The sequence below is a fragment of the Oncorhynchus mykiss genome, chromosome 17, assembly GCF_057628025.1.
Source record: "Oncorhynchus mykiss isolate SJ-2025 chromosome 17, ASM5762802v1, whole genome shotgun sequence".
Classification (NCBI taxonomy): Eukaryota; Metazoa; Chordata; class Actinopteri; order Salmoniformes; family Salmonidae; genus Oncorhynchus; species Oncorhynchus mykiss.
This window is the reverse complement of record NC_143038.1, coordinates 30,786,721-30,801,467: the sequence shown is the minus strand read 5'-3', so window position 1 is coordinate 30,801,467 and position 14,747 is coordinate 30,786,721.

The following is a 14,747-nucleotide window of genomic DNA, read 5'->3' as shown; positions in this document are numbered from 1 at the left end:
AGCTGAATTTAATTGTGTTTCTTGCACAATGAGCTGTGAGTTACAGGGGTTGGAAATGGGCAACCAAGGCGGGCCGTACTGTATGGTGGAGCGCCTGCTTCCGGAGCAAATGCAGTTTGGTTACAGCAAAGACGTAGAGGAGGTGATTGGGGTTATCGTGGGGCCTCCAGGCAGAATTCTACAGAGTTTCCCATCCACGGCCCGAGAGGAAGACTGCTGGTGGGTGCTCTTTTTGTCACTGCGGCCCGAGAAACCGACACCGTCCTTAATCGTGTAACTTTGTGTGCTGTCCCTTTTACGGGCGTGCTAATCCCATTACTTGCGAATAAAGACGTAATCATGAGTCCCCACCTCTCCTGTTCATTTGCAGGCCTTATTTGCCATTGTCGGGGGAGTCCATTCAGCCACCATTGTGTGCTGACTGACAATCCCTGTTGAGTTGAGAAGGAGAGAACGAAGGTGAGGAGAAGACGAAGGCGGAGGAGGAGGATGGGTGTGTTGGGAGCATCATCACCAAATACTTCTTTCCTAAAAAAGTTACAAAACTAGTGCCACTTGAATCCAGTGGGAAGCATGCAGCGATGATTTGACCGATTGATTGTTTCATCGTAGACAATACCATGCGCTTCACGTTTCTTTGAACACATTCACACCCGAGGCTTAATATAGATCGCTTTTCTCCTAGCTTCTTCTTCCTGCGATGAATAGAAAGCTACCCTTCCATTCTCTATTCTTCTCCTGTCCTCTGCTCCCCATTCATTCAGTTATATAGGTGTTATGTACGTGTAACGCCATTACAGTGCTTGACTAATGAGAGACCATTGCTCTCTGTCTGTAGAACGGTGTACCTTTGCCAACTCGTTGTATAAGCCCATCAGCAGAGCCCTCTATCACATTCTCACTCGAGCAGAATGAGAGGCAGTAGCACCTCAGCAGCGCAAATCAAAGGATATACAGTTGGGGTCCAAAAGTATTGAGCAAAAATACATAATACAAGTACTGAGCTATATTGTATGCCCCCCAAAAATGAAAAATTATATTATTTATATTAATACAATTGCTCAGAGAAAGGATAACGACACTGAGCCTTTCTCTAAAATGTTTTATGAGATTGGAAAACACATAGGGAGGGATCTGAGACCATTCCTCCATACAGATTCTTTTCAGATCCTTGATATCCCTTGTCTGCGCTTGTGGACTGCCTTCTTCAATTCAAACCCTCTTCAATATTCAATCAATATTTTCTGCATATGTATTGTTCTTTCAAAGGTCAAATCCACCATTGGTGTGAGGGGCCAAATACCAGCTGTGGGTTTGGCCCTCGAAAGACAATGCATACGCAGAAAATACCTCATACCTACTGTAACATATGGTGGTGAATATGTTATGTTATGGGACTGTTTTGTGTCCTGGGGCACATGTTAAGGTCAATGGCATCATGAACTTTATCAAGTACTAGGACATTTTAGCCATGAACCCGGTTTGCCTCCGACAGGAGGCCGCACATGGATCTTCCTGCAAGACAACAACCCCAAGCACTAATCAAAATCTAGATCTAGATTTTGCAATGGCCTTCTCAGTCTCTGGACTTGAACGCCATTGAAAACGTTGGTTTGATTTGAAGAGGGCAGTCCAGAAGCGCAGATGAAGAATATCAAGGTTCTGGAAAGATTCTTTACGGAGGAATGGTCTAAGATCCCTTCCCCTGTGTTCTCTAGAAAAAGGCTCAGTGTCATTATCCTCGCAAGGGGAGGGTGCTAGAGTATTTACAGTTTTTTTTCAATCGCTAACATGCGTTGGTCAAAACTGAAGTCACATTGTCAAAACTCTTCATACAGTCAGCGAAACAGAAGTGTATGTGGACCAAACTGTGAATCATTTTGAATTGTTCTCACACAAAATGCATTCGATGACCACATTCTCCGAAATCTCCAACAACATTCTCCGAAATCTCTGACCACATTCTCCGAAACTCTTTTCTCATTCATACTCCACCACCTGTAAAACGATATATTTTCAGCACATTTTCAAATGCTAACACACTGTTTCCAAAACTGTTAAAAACACATTCAAAACAGAATGAATAGCAAATGTCGTGCATTTCTGCACTAACCAGATTGAAAGGTATAGAAAATCTCAGCAGAATATTTCATCATTCCAGAACACAGCTGATTGCAATGTCAGCTGAAAGCCTACCCAAGTGTCCTGTTTTTAGTCTAGTTACCAAACAGACAAAAGAGGACGGCTTCGAAATGATTTAGTTTGGAAACATGGATCAAGGAATACAGGTTGGTGGGGAAAGAAGAGTGGCAGGGAGAGGGAGAATGCGTGGAGGACAAAGGAGAGGAAGACCAAGAGAGGTGGTCTCTGATGAGATAAGGGCCACAATTATTGACCATGTTGTAAACCATGGTCTCTCTATGAGAGAGGACGGTTTAAGGGTGCAACAAAATCTTCAGCGTTCAACAGTTGCATCAATAGTACGAAATGTGCATGCTTCAATGATAATTGAACTACATATTACAGTACAATACAGTATGTTCACATTTTTACATGTACTGACATTTTAAAATATATTGATTGTTTAGTTTATTTCAGTAGGATCCAAAGGTTGCCTCCCACAGGAGGGAGAGGCATAATATTATCAGATGCGCAGGAAAATGCCATTGTTGATTGTAATTGGCAACAATGCAATAAAACTGCGGGAAATTCAGGACAGAGTGCTGACAGACACTATCACTTTTGGGAATGTGAATACGGTCAGCACAACGACAATTACCAGAGTCCTAGAGAATCATAAGGCTGAAGCAGTTGTACACTGTACCCTTTGAGAGAAACGGTGAACGTGTGAAAGAACTCCGGTATCAATATGTCCAGGTAAGATGTCTGTTCAATAACCAAACAGGTTACATACACAGCTATGCATAGTGTAAAGTACTGTAAAACTGTGGATTTACTGTATTTTAGAGAGTAATGGAGATGGAAGCCAGGCAAACTGCACATACATTCATCTTTGTGGATGAAGCTGGATTCAACCTGGCAAAAACACGCCGCAGGGGGAAGAAATGTGATTGGACAGAGAGCAACCGTGGATGTCCCAGGCCAGAGAGAAGCTAACATCACAAAGTGTGCAGAAGTGTCCAATGATGGTCTGCTGTTAAACAAACAACTCATTGGCCCCTACAATACAGAGATGCTCATTTATTTTCTGGATGACCTGCATAATCAACTTGTGCCAGTGGAGGAGAGAGGGGAAAGAAACTACCCTACCTTCGTTGTTGTGTGAGATAATGTGGCATTCCACCACTCTGCTGCAGTCACAGACTGGTTTACTACACATCCCAGGATGTCAGTACTATTCCTGCCTCCATACTCCCCCTTCCTAAACCCCATAGAGGAGTTTTGCTCTGCGTGGAGGTGGAAGGTTTGGACTGGTGCATTTCACAAAATAGATGGCGGAAGGAAAATTGTGTGGATATATTGAAGCAACATCTCAAGACATCAGTCAGGAAGTTAAAGCTTGGTCGCAAATGGGTCTTCCAAATGGACAATGACCCCAATCATACCTCCAAAGTTGTGGCAAAATGGCTTAAGGACAACAAAGTCAAGGTATTGGAGTGGCCATCACAAAGCCCTGACCTCAATCCTATAGAAAATGTTTAGGCAGAACTGAAAAAGCGTGTGCGAGCAAGGAGGCCTGCAAACCTGACTCAGTTACACCGGTTCTGTCAGGAGGAATGGGCCAAAGTTCACCCAACTTATTGTGGGAAGCTTGTGGAAGGCTACCCAAAACGTTTGACCCAAGATAAACAATTTAAAGGAAATGCTACCAAATACTAATTGAGTGTATGTAAACTTCTGACCCACTGGGAATGTGATGAAAGAAATAAAAGCTGAAATAAATCATGCTCTCTACTATTATTCTGACATTTCACATTCTTGAAATAAGGTGGTGATTCTAACTGACCCAAAACAGGGAATTTTTACTAGGATTAAATGTCAGGAATTGTGAAAAACTGAGTTTAAATGTACTTGGCTAAGGTGTATGTAAACTTCCAACTTCAACTGTACTTTAGTACAGTCAATAAAGTGAAAAAGTGTTATTCTTATTCTATAATGAAATACTGATTTACAGTATGTGAAAAATCATTCAAACTTCAAAGAGATAGGTTTATCATTTATGTAAGGCTCCCAGTTAGTGTTTTTTAGGTCAGTGTGTTTTGAGTGACAATGTATGCTTTCTGAGTGAGAATTCAAATCAAATCAAATGCAGTTGGTCACATACACATGGTTAGCAGATGTTAATGCGAGTGTAGCGAAATGCTTGTGCTTCTAGTTCCGACTATGCAGTAATATCTAACAAGTAATCTAACAAATTCACAACAACTACCTTATACACACAAATACACACAAATGTGAAGGGATGAATAAGAATATGAACATATAAATATATGGCTGAGCGATGGCCGTGCGGCATAGGCAAGATGCAGTAGATGGTGTAGAATACAGTATATACATATGAGATGAGTAATGTAGGATATGTAAACATTAATAAGTGCCGTTATTTAAAGTGACTAGTGATACCAATATGTAAACATTATTCAAGTGGCGTTATTTAAAGTGACTAGTGATACCTTTATTAATTAAGGCCAGAGATTTGAGTCTGCATGTTGACAGCAGCCTCTCTTTGTTAGTGATGACTGTTTAACAGTCTGATGGCCTTGAGATAGAAGCTGTTTTTCAGTCTCTCGGTCCCAGCTTTGATGCACCTGTTCTGACCTCGCCTTCTGGATGATAGCAGGTTGAACAAGCAGTGGCTCGGGTGGTTGCTGTCCTTGATGATCTTTTTGGCCTTCCTGTGACATCGGGTGCTGTAGGTGTCCTGGAGGACAGGTAGTTTGCCCCCGGTGATGTGTTGTGAAAACCGCACCACCCTCTGGAGAGCCTTGTGGTTGAGGGCGGTGCAATGTCCGTAGCAGGCGGTGATACAGCACAACAGGATGCTCTCGAGTGTGCATCTGTAAACGTTTGTGAGTGTTTTAGATGACAAGCCAAATTTCTTCAGCCTCCTGAGCTGGACGAGGCGCTGTTGCGACTTCTTCACCACGCTGTCTGTGTGGGTAGACCATTTCAGTTCGTACGTGATGTGCACGCCGAGGTACTTCCAACTTCTCCACTACTGTCACATCGATGTGGATGGGGGGGTGTTCCCTCTGCTGTCTCCTGAAGTCCACGATCATCTCCTTTGTTTTGTTGACGTTGAGTGAGAGGTTATTTTCCTGACACCACACTCCGAGGGCCCTCACCTCCTCCCTGTAGGCCACCTCGTTGTCAGTGGCACTGTATTGTTCTCAAAGGGAACAAAGAAGTTGTTTAATTTGTCTGGGAGCGAGACGTTGATGTCCGTAACGGGGCTGGTTTTCTTTTTGTAATCCGTGATTGACTGTAGACCCTGCCACATTCGTCTCGTATTTGAGCCGTTGAATTACAACTCTACTTTGTCTCTAAACTCACGCTTTGCTTGTTTGATTGTTTTGCGGAGGGAATAGCTGCATTGTTTGTATTCGGTCATGTTTGCGGTCGCCTTGCCATGATTAAAAGCGGTGGTTCGCGCTTTCAGTTTTGCACGAATGCTGCCATCAATCCATGGTTTCTGGTTAGGGAAGGTTTTAATAGTCACAGAGTGTATGACATCTCCACTGTACTGGCTAATAAACTCGCTCACCAAGTCAGTGTATACATCAATGTTGTTGTCTGAGGCCATCCGGAACATATCCCAGTCCATGTGATCGAAGCGTGGAATCTGATTGGTCAGACCAGCGTTGTATTGACCTGAGCACGGGCGTTTCCTGTTTTGCTTTCTGTCTATAGGCTGGGAGCAACAAAATTGAGTCATGGTGAGACTCGGGGGAAGGCTTTGTATGCATTGTGGAAGTTTGAGTAGCAATGGTCCAGAATACTAGCAGCTCCTGTCACGCATTCGATATGCTGATAGAATTTAGGAAGTATTGATCTTGCTAGCTTTGTTAAGATAATGCGGTTGGCATTTGATTGTAAAGAATTCTAGGTCAGGTGAACAAAAGGACTTGAGTTCCTGTATGTTGTTGTGATTACACCATGAATTGTTAATCATAAGGCATACACCCCCGCCATTCATCTTACCAGAGAGATGTTTGTTTCTGTCGGCGTGATGCCTGAAGAAACCAGGTGGCTGTATCGACTCTGAGAACATATCCCAAGTGAGCCATGTTTCCGTCAAACAAGGAATGTTACAATCTCTGATGTCTCTCGGGAAGGCAACTCGTGCCCTAATTTCGTACACTTTATTATCAAGAGATTGGACATTGGCGAGTAATATGCTCGGAACCGGTGGATGGTGTGCTCGCCTTCTGAGTCTGACCAGTACGCCGCTCCGTCTGCCTCCCCTGAGGCAACCGAGTTGTATTGGATCGGCCTCTGAGATAAGATCGCATGTCCAGGGTGGAGGTCCGAACAAAGGATCCGCTTCGAGAAAGACGTATTCCTGGGCGTAATGATGGTAAGTTGACATCGCTTTTATATCCAATAGTTCTTCCCGGCTGTATGTAATAGCACTTGAAATTTTATGCGCGAACAATGTAAGAAATAATACATAAAAAACAACTAACTGCATAGTTTTCTACGGACCTAAGGCGAGGTGACCATCTCTGTCAGCGCCATTTTCTAATTGTTGGTCAAACGAGCTTATTTTGAGACATATATGAACTGTTTTGGTGGTTTGAGTGACTTTTTGAGGTGAGATTAACTGTTTGGCCAAGATGCATGTTGGTAATGCAGACTGTGTGAAGAGTTTTGAAAAAGTGGCTTCAGTACTGACCAATGCTTGTTAGCAATTGAAAAAAACTGTAAATAGGGGATCCAATCATTTTGACCCCTATCTTTTTTAGATTTGTTCAATTATTTGTTAAACAAATTCTGAACATTTGTATTAGTATAAAATAATATATACTGTTATTATATATATATATATATATATATATATATATATATATATATTTGCATACTATATTGCTCAGTATTTGTATTATTTATTTTATACGGTCTTTTTTGCTCATCCAATCATTTCGGACCCCATTGTACATGTAATCCCTGTACTAGCAATGGGGGGTATGAGTACCATGTTGAAGACTAATATGTCAGCTAAGGTGACATATAACTACAATGGTTAAATTCCCCTATTTATTTTATTTTTTTACATTCTAATGCCACCATTGAAAAGAAGGTAGGATGCAAGTATTCAAAAGGCAAAGGTAAGACTTAAATCATGGTTTCCCAATGAAGTCCAGGCCGTTCTGCATTCCACGACATCTGGAAGCACACACTTGTCTATGTTTCAACTTTCAAGACACTCAAGTAGATCAAGATTTACACTTTTACAAAGAGTATGTGTTCCTTAATATATTCACACCAGTGCACTCATCTTGGTCCTATCTACAAATTGTTTGTGCCATAAAAAGTAGCCAGCTAGACCCACAATAACTCATCTGAACGATCAGCGGCATTGAAGTCGACATCGGGCCTCCCTCACGTGATTCAATCAGAGCGAAAATAAACAGCTGAGAGCAGTGTGCCCTCCCACCACCACCACCACTTCAATCTGAAACAACTACTTGATGACTAAGCAAATAAATTCATACTCTTTTCATGTTTGGCTTGGGGAGTATTACAGTTTTTTTCGATTGCTAAACGACAGTGGACACAACTGGAGTCACATGTGCAAAACTCTAACTACAGTCTGCACAGCAGCAGTTCATGTGGACCAAACTCTAGTTCGTTTTCATTGCTTGAACACAGTTTTCAAAACTCTACACACTTATCCCATGACTTTAACCACAACCTGCACAACACTGTGGATTTACAGCACTTTGTTCAAATGCTAACACACTGCTGTCAAAACTGTGAACCACACATTCAAAACAGAATAGATTTCAGCCTTGTGCCTTTCAAACACTGCTGATTGCAATTTCAGCTGAAAGGCTAAGCAGGTGTCTTGTTTTAGACTTGTTAGTGAACACACACACATATTACAGTATATATAGGTAGAGCTCAGAAAGACTCATTTTGGAAATGGAACAAGGAAGATGGGTTCGTGGAGGGAGAAGGGTGGCAGGGAGAGGGCGGATGCGTGGAGGAAGACAAAGAAGACAAAGAGCTGTTATTTCAGATGAAATAAGGGCTACACTTATAGACCATGTCGTGAACCATGGTCTCTCATTGAGAGAGGCAGGGTTGAGGGTGCAACCCAATCTGCAAAGATCCACAGTGGCATCTGTAATGCGAATTTTCCATCATGCAAACAGGTGAGAGTTACATCCTTACAGTAAATGAAAACATTACAGGAATCTATTTTGTATTGGAATTATAGAATATTTACACAGATATATATTACAGTAAATTTGACTGTAAAATGTATTTTTACAACAGGACCCAAAGGCTGCCCCCAACAGGGGGAAGAGGAAAAATATTTTCAGATGCGCAGGAAAATTCTATTGTTGACATGGTTGTTGTCAACAATGCAATAAAACTGCGGGAGATTCAAGATAGAGTGCTGGCTGATAATGATATATTTGAAAATGTTAATTCTGTCAGCACAACAACTATTGCTCGAGTCCTAAAGAAACACCAAGCTACAATTAAACAGTTATACACTGTACCGTTCGAGAGAAACAGTGAACGGGTAAAAGAGCAAAGATACCAATATGTCCAGGTAAGACGTCTGAGGTTACGTACACAGCTATACAAAATATTTACAGTAAAAAAAAACACTAGCATTTCTACAGTAAAACTGTGCACTTACTGTTTTTCAGAGAGTAATGGAGGTGGAAGCACTGGAAAGCACATTCATTTGTATTTATCGATGAAGCTGGATTTAACCTTGCCAAAACACGGCGCAGAGGAAGGAATGTTATAGGTCAAAGGGCCACTGTGGAGGTTCCAGGCCAAAGGGGGGGGAAATATCACCATGTGTGCTGCAATGGCCAATGATGGTTTGCTTCTCAACACACCACTCATTGGCCCATACAACACAGAAAGGCTTATAGCTTTCCTAGAACAGCTCTATGCTCAGCTAGTGCCAGCAGAACAGGGGGAGCCAGTTAGAAACCCCCAAGTTTTTGTCATAGTTTGCGATAACGTTGCTTTTCACCACTCTGCAGCTGTCACAGATTGGTTTGCAGCACATCACAGATTTATGGTTTTGTACCTGCCTGCATATTCACCCTTCCTCAACCCAATAGAGGAGTTTTTCTCTGCCTGGAGGTGGAAAGTGTTTGGTCACCACCCACATGACCAAATGTCTCTTTTGGAAGCCATGCGTGCCGGATGTGAGGACACGAGTCCAGAGGACTGCCAGGGATGGATAAGGCACTCCAGAACGTTCTTCCCCAGGTGCATGGCAAGAGAAAACATTAGATGTGATGTTGAAGAAAACCTGATGCTAGAGAGAGGCAGGATTAGCCCCTCAATTATTTGTTTGAATTACAGTATGTACTTTTAGTTTCTACCTTTTTTTTCTCATTACTGTAATTCCGTAAATTACTACAGACTATTGAAGCAAACTGCTAATTTTCATTTACCTTAAAGAATTGTTATGTTCTAAAAATGTTAATAAATCATGTGAAAGAATGTCACTCTTTTCTTTGAAGAAAATATTACTTTGTATGAAGTCACTGAAATTGTTCAAACTGTAAAGATGAAAAGTTTGTATTTTCTGTATTGGTGTTTGATGCTAGTGTTTTTACTCTCAGTGTGTTCTGAGTGACAGTGTGTGTTATCTCAGTGAGGGTTGTGCATAGTGTTTGGCTGCACTGAGCGTGTTTTGAGCCATGTGTTAAGAGTTGTGTTGCTTGGAATGAGTTTTGCAGGTGATGTGAACTGTTTAGCTCAGATGACTGATGGTAGTGCAGACTGTGGTTAGAGTTTTGCACATGTGACTCCAGTTGTGCCCACTGTCGTTTAGAAATCGAAAAAAACTGTAGTAACCATATCTTTCCCATGTTATTCTTTGTCTGGGGTTGGGGGCGTTTGGGGGGTGGTTGAGATTGTTGCTGAGAATATAATTGGCATGGCCTCTCTGACACTGTCTGTCAGACTGGGTTCTAGTTGTCTATGTGCGTCCCGTTCTGCCCGGCCCCTGCGAGGCCCCAGACGATGTTTCATTAAACAAGAGCGGGGTCTCTGAGGAGATGTTTGTGCAGCCTCCGTGGCTCCAACACACAGCGAGAAGAGCGCCTTCCATTGCGAACTGGCGCTGCTATAATTAGCTATGCACCCCATTTCATAATGGGTCCCCCGTGTAAGCCGGTCGGTGTATGTGTAAGCTGGTGTGTGTGTGTGTGTGTGTGTGTGTGTGTGTGTGTGTGTGTGTATGTGTGTGTGTGTGTGTGTGTGTGTGTGTGTGTGTGTGTGTGTGTGTGTGTGTGTGTGTGTGTGTGTGTGTAAGGGGCTTACAGTGGTGTAAGAAAGATTGAGACTGGTCTTTGAGGGAGAATACTTTTGTCGTATGACTCAGGGAGAGAGGCCCATGGAAATGTTCTGGGTCATTGCCAGTGGTCGCTGCTGATCATTTTTATTCTGGCGAAAAAAGTTTTTAACCTGAGGAAAGGGGTTGACACAAGGCACGTTTAATAATATCTAAATTGGTCAAAGGTTATATATTCCTAATTTAAATTTGAGGGCAACACAGCTTCAGTGCGACCTTGATATTACAACAGTACAAATAAACAATTAAACACAATAGGCCACCATGACAGAAGCACACAACTACCAGTGTATTCAAATAGTATCTTCTCTTTTAAAAGCCCCTTGAAACCAGGGCTGCCAGGTGTGGGCCCATTCACTACGTGTCTCAGAGTGTTGATCTAAGATCAGGTGCCCCCTCTTATTCATTATGATTTAAAAAGGCAAAACTGGTCCTATATCAGCACCCTCTACTCTGATTTTTTATTTTTCTTAAACGGGCCTTTGACCATTGACATTTTGCAGTGCATTACTGAACTTTCCATGTTGTCTGTTGTCTGTAGCTTGTGAGGTGTGAAAGCACTTTCTTTTTTATGGATTTTGTCTTGTTGGTTTTTGTGCTATGTTGCTCTGTCTGCATTGCTTGTCCTATGTTGCTCTGCGTGTGCTCACTGCTCAATGATTGTCTGTTTTGTTATTGTAATTGTTTTTAATAACCTGACCAGGGACTGCGGTTGAAAATTAGCCGGCTGGCTAAAACTGGCACTTTTACTGAAACGTTGATTAATGTGCACTGTCCCTGTAAAAATTAAAAATAAACTCAAACTCAAACTGAATGACAGATATGGAAAGTGTTGGAGTGACTTTTATAATCTCCTTGAATGAGCCCGGTCCAAATCGGCAACCCTACTCCAAACTCCTATAGTTCCCCTTGCACGTTAACAACTAACACAATGGATACTGAACCATTTACAAAACAGTTGCTCATAGAAGTCTAAAAACTTGATCCAGCATGCATAAAAGGTATGTATTTTGGGATATTGGACCCTCATCTTCAGCCAATGATAATAATCAGAGCTATTGAATGAGGGGATGATGAAGAGATACGGCATACAAAGATGCAAGACGTCCCATCTATTCCTGGGCTCCGGTGGAATCCTGCAGCCTTATAAGGTTGCTGTGGTGCACAGGGATGACAAAATGGGATAGCACGGGTTCAGGAGGATTGAACAGTATTGCTCGGCTCATTGACAAGCCTGCAATGGTTTATAGAGCCTGGATCTCAATCAGAGCTTGTCACAGGGCTTCCGGGATAAGTCAAATACTACTTTACCCTTCTGATCAAACTGATTGCAATGCATATCAATTCAAATGTGTTTTTCTTGCTCCAATTAAGAATGTTATTTTTTCACTTGAATCGCTAAACTCTGTAAGCAGATCTGATTCCGTGCGGCCTGTTGTCGGTAATCAACTTAAGTAGGATTACTTTTGTGGAAAGATAGTGAAGAACATACACTCCCATTTAATATGTTCTACTACAGCTAGCGGTTGAGTTGCCAATCTCCTTTCTAAAGTTGCATGGTTCACATTGTTTTGGTGGTATAGCTGCACATCTCACTATGTCCATCTGCCAGTCATGAGAAATTAACGGCTCATATTTGCGTAACTCAACCTCCAAATTACACTGCAGTTTATGACAACAAAGTCAATGGCCCCTCCTCGGCTCCAAAGATCTATTTGTGTCTGTAAGCAATTTGCTCATAGGTTTCTGCTTGACTCCATTGTTTGGGTTGCTGGCTGCTCACCAAGATAATGAAGCATAATCGTTGAAGGACGTGGTAATTGCTAAGGTGTATCATGGCATGGCAACAGCACCGATTATCTTACTTTTGACATCAATGCTCTCATTAAATGATGATGTCATCGAAACATGATGCAATTCTGCCCCACCCCCGACCCTCACAATTTATCTTTGCACACACCAAATATGCACAATATCTTTACCTCCAATTAAATTACAAAGCATCTGCCAAGGTTTGAAGAATGTTGCATATATAAAGCAACCAATAGTAAAATAGCAAGTAGACTTACAACAAAAGCACTTTTTTTTTTGTTTGTTTTTTCAAAAACACTTTTCCATTTAGTTTCATTGCCCAAAAGCAATAGCGCAGCAAATTGTTGACCTATCAACTCTTTCCATGATCTCTTTGATCATCGGCTGTGAATATATTATTTTTTTCCATAGAAGACTCTTAATTCTGGCTCACTAACATTTATATTTCACAAAACCACCAATGCCTGACCAAACAATTACTGTATCAAGCTCCTACACTTTTGAAACCAGTTTTGTTGTACTTCGTAATTCACCTCAGCGAAGTTTAACCCCTCATAAGGGGTGGCTAGAAATATTTGTATCTGTTTTCACTCAAACTTTGCTTTGAAAAGGCTGGTTTACAAGGTTCCCGAGCCAAGCGAAGCAAAGTATCCCTTTATTAAGTGTTAAAAGCCACCAATTAAATATGTGCTGTAAACCTGGTCAACTGTACTGAATGTGACTGTAAGGCTGTAGCAGTTCACCTTAAACCTGAGTCAATTATACTTCCATTCCAGTCAATTAAGGGAATTAATCAGAGTTCTAATATATGAAATCTGAAATTATTTGGCATTAGTATAATTCAATTAATTGAATTGATTGAACTTCATGTGAACTTGACCAAACCTGTAGGAAACCAAAATCAGTAGTCCTATATGTTGTTGTTGTCGACCTGCTTCAAAGCTGAAATCAGTCATAACACCAATAAAAATGTGCTAACATTTCAATGTTATGGACAGTATACATTACAGTATCTACCTTACTGTAGTTGTATTTCTGTTCATCTGTGATCTATAAACGATGCAGTACTTGCACTTATTTGGAGATTGTGTAATAAGGGAAAATACATAATCTGCCAAGGATAGTGAAACATTGGCAATGTCTGAGGCTCATTTTGGCTACCCGCAACAAAAGAAAGCTGAGCTTTTCCATATTCACATGTCTGAGTGATTTCCCCCCAAAGTTTCATTTCATTTGACTTAGACTTCAATCCGTAGCGCTGAAGATCCACATTACATCGCGGTTGAAATGTAAAGGTCATTTCCAATTGAGCTGACATATGCAGCGTTTACCGTAAATGCAGTCTCCATGAATGTGGAAATATTGCGTTTAAATTTCAAACGCCCTATACCGCGAAACTTCAGCGCTACGATTTGAATCCAGGCCTTACACATAGACACAGCCTTGTTCACACCGGCAGTTTGAAGTGACTCAAATCAAAAAATGTTGCATATCCATTTCGAATCTGTTCTGTTCTGTTTCCTGCACTCTGAACAGCCAATGGAATCAGATTATTCGTAGGTGGTTTGAAATACATATACAAATCAGATTCCTGGTCATGCACCTTGTGTCTGAATGTATTTGCCCTCAAGTGGTTTTTAGACTGTTATTTGGCATACAGTGTATTGTTGCTTGCTAGCTACTCTGATGACAGTTTGACAAGAACGTGTGGTAGCTTACTAGCTTGTTAATTGTTTACAAACAAATGAGTGAATGTGCTCGAAAGCTAAACAGTTACCTAGTTTTTTTTACCTTTATTTAACTAGGCAAGTCAGTTAAAAACAAATTCTTATTTTCAATGACAGCCTAGGAACAGTGGGCCTTAAAAGTCTTCTTACACTATGATTTTGCAGGCAGGTCACCCGTGATATAAGTCATTATTTGACATCCATCCATGTCTGAGGACGTCGGGAGATGACACCGAAACCAGCCACTAAGGGCAACTATTACCTTCCAGTAGGATTTGGTTTTGCTAAGACATCGTGGATGGGGGTGGCAGATGAGCTTAGACATCTGGTTCTAAAGGTTGCATGTTCAAATCCAGAAATAATATATATATATTTTGAACATATATTTTTTTTGTATATTTTTGTTTTAAGCCTATTTCAAAACTTAACCCTTACCTTAACTTTCAGAGGTAATTCCTAACATTAAGAATTCTGAGTTAATGCCTAACCCTAAGAATTCTAAGTTAATCCCTAAACTTAACCAGAGAATTTGATGTTTGGAACAACTTCGAAATGTGACATTTGAGAAACATGTCTCATTCTGAAGTGAGAAAGTGAGAACATGTTGGATTTTGAACATTCAAAGCAACTGGGAAACGTCCATTGCAGGCATTGCTGTCACCTTAGCTTGATACATAACTTCTGAGTGA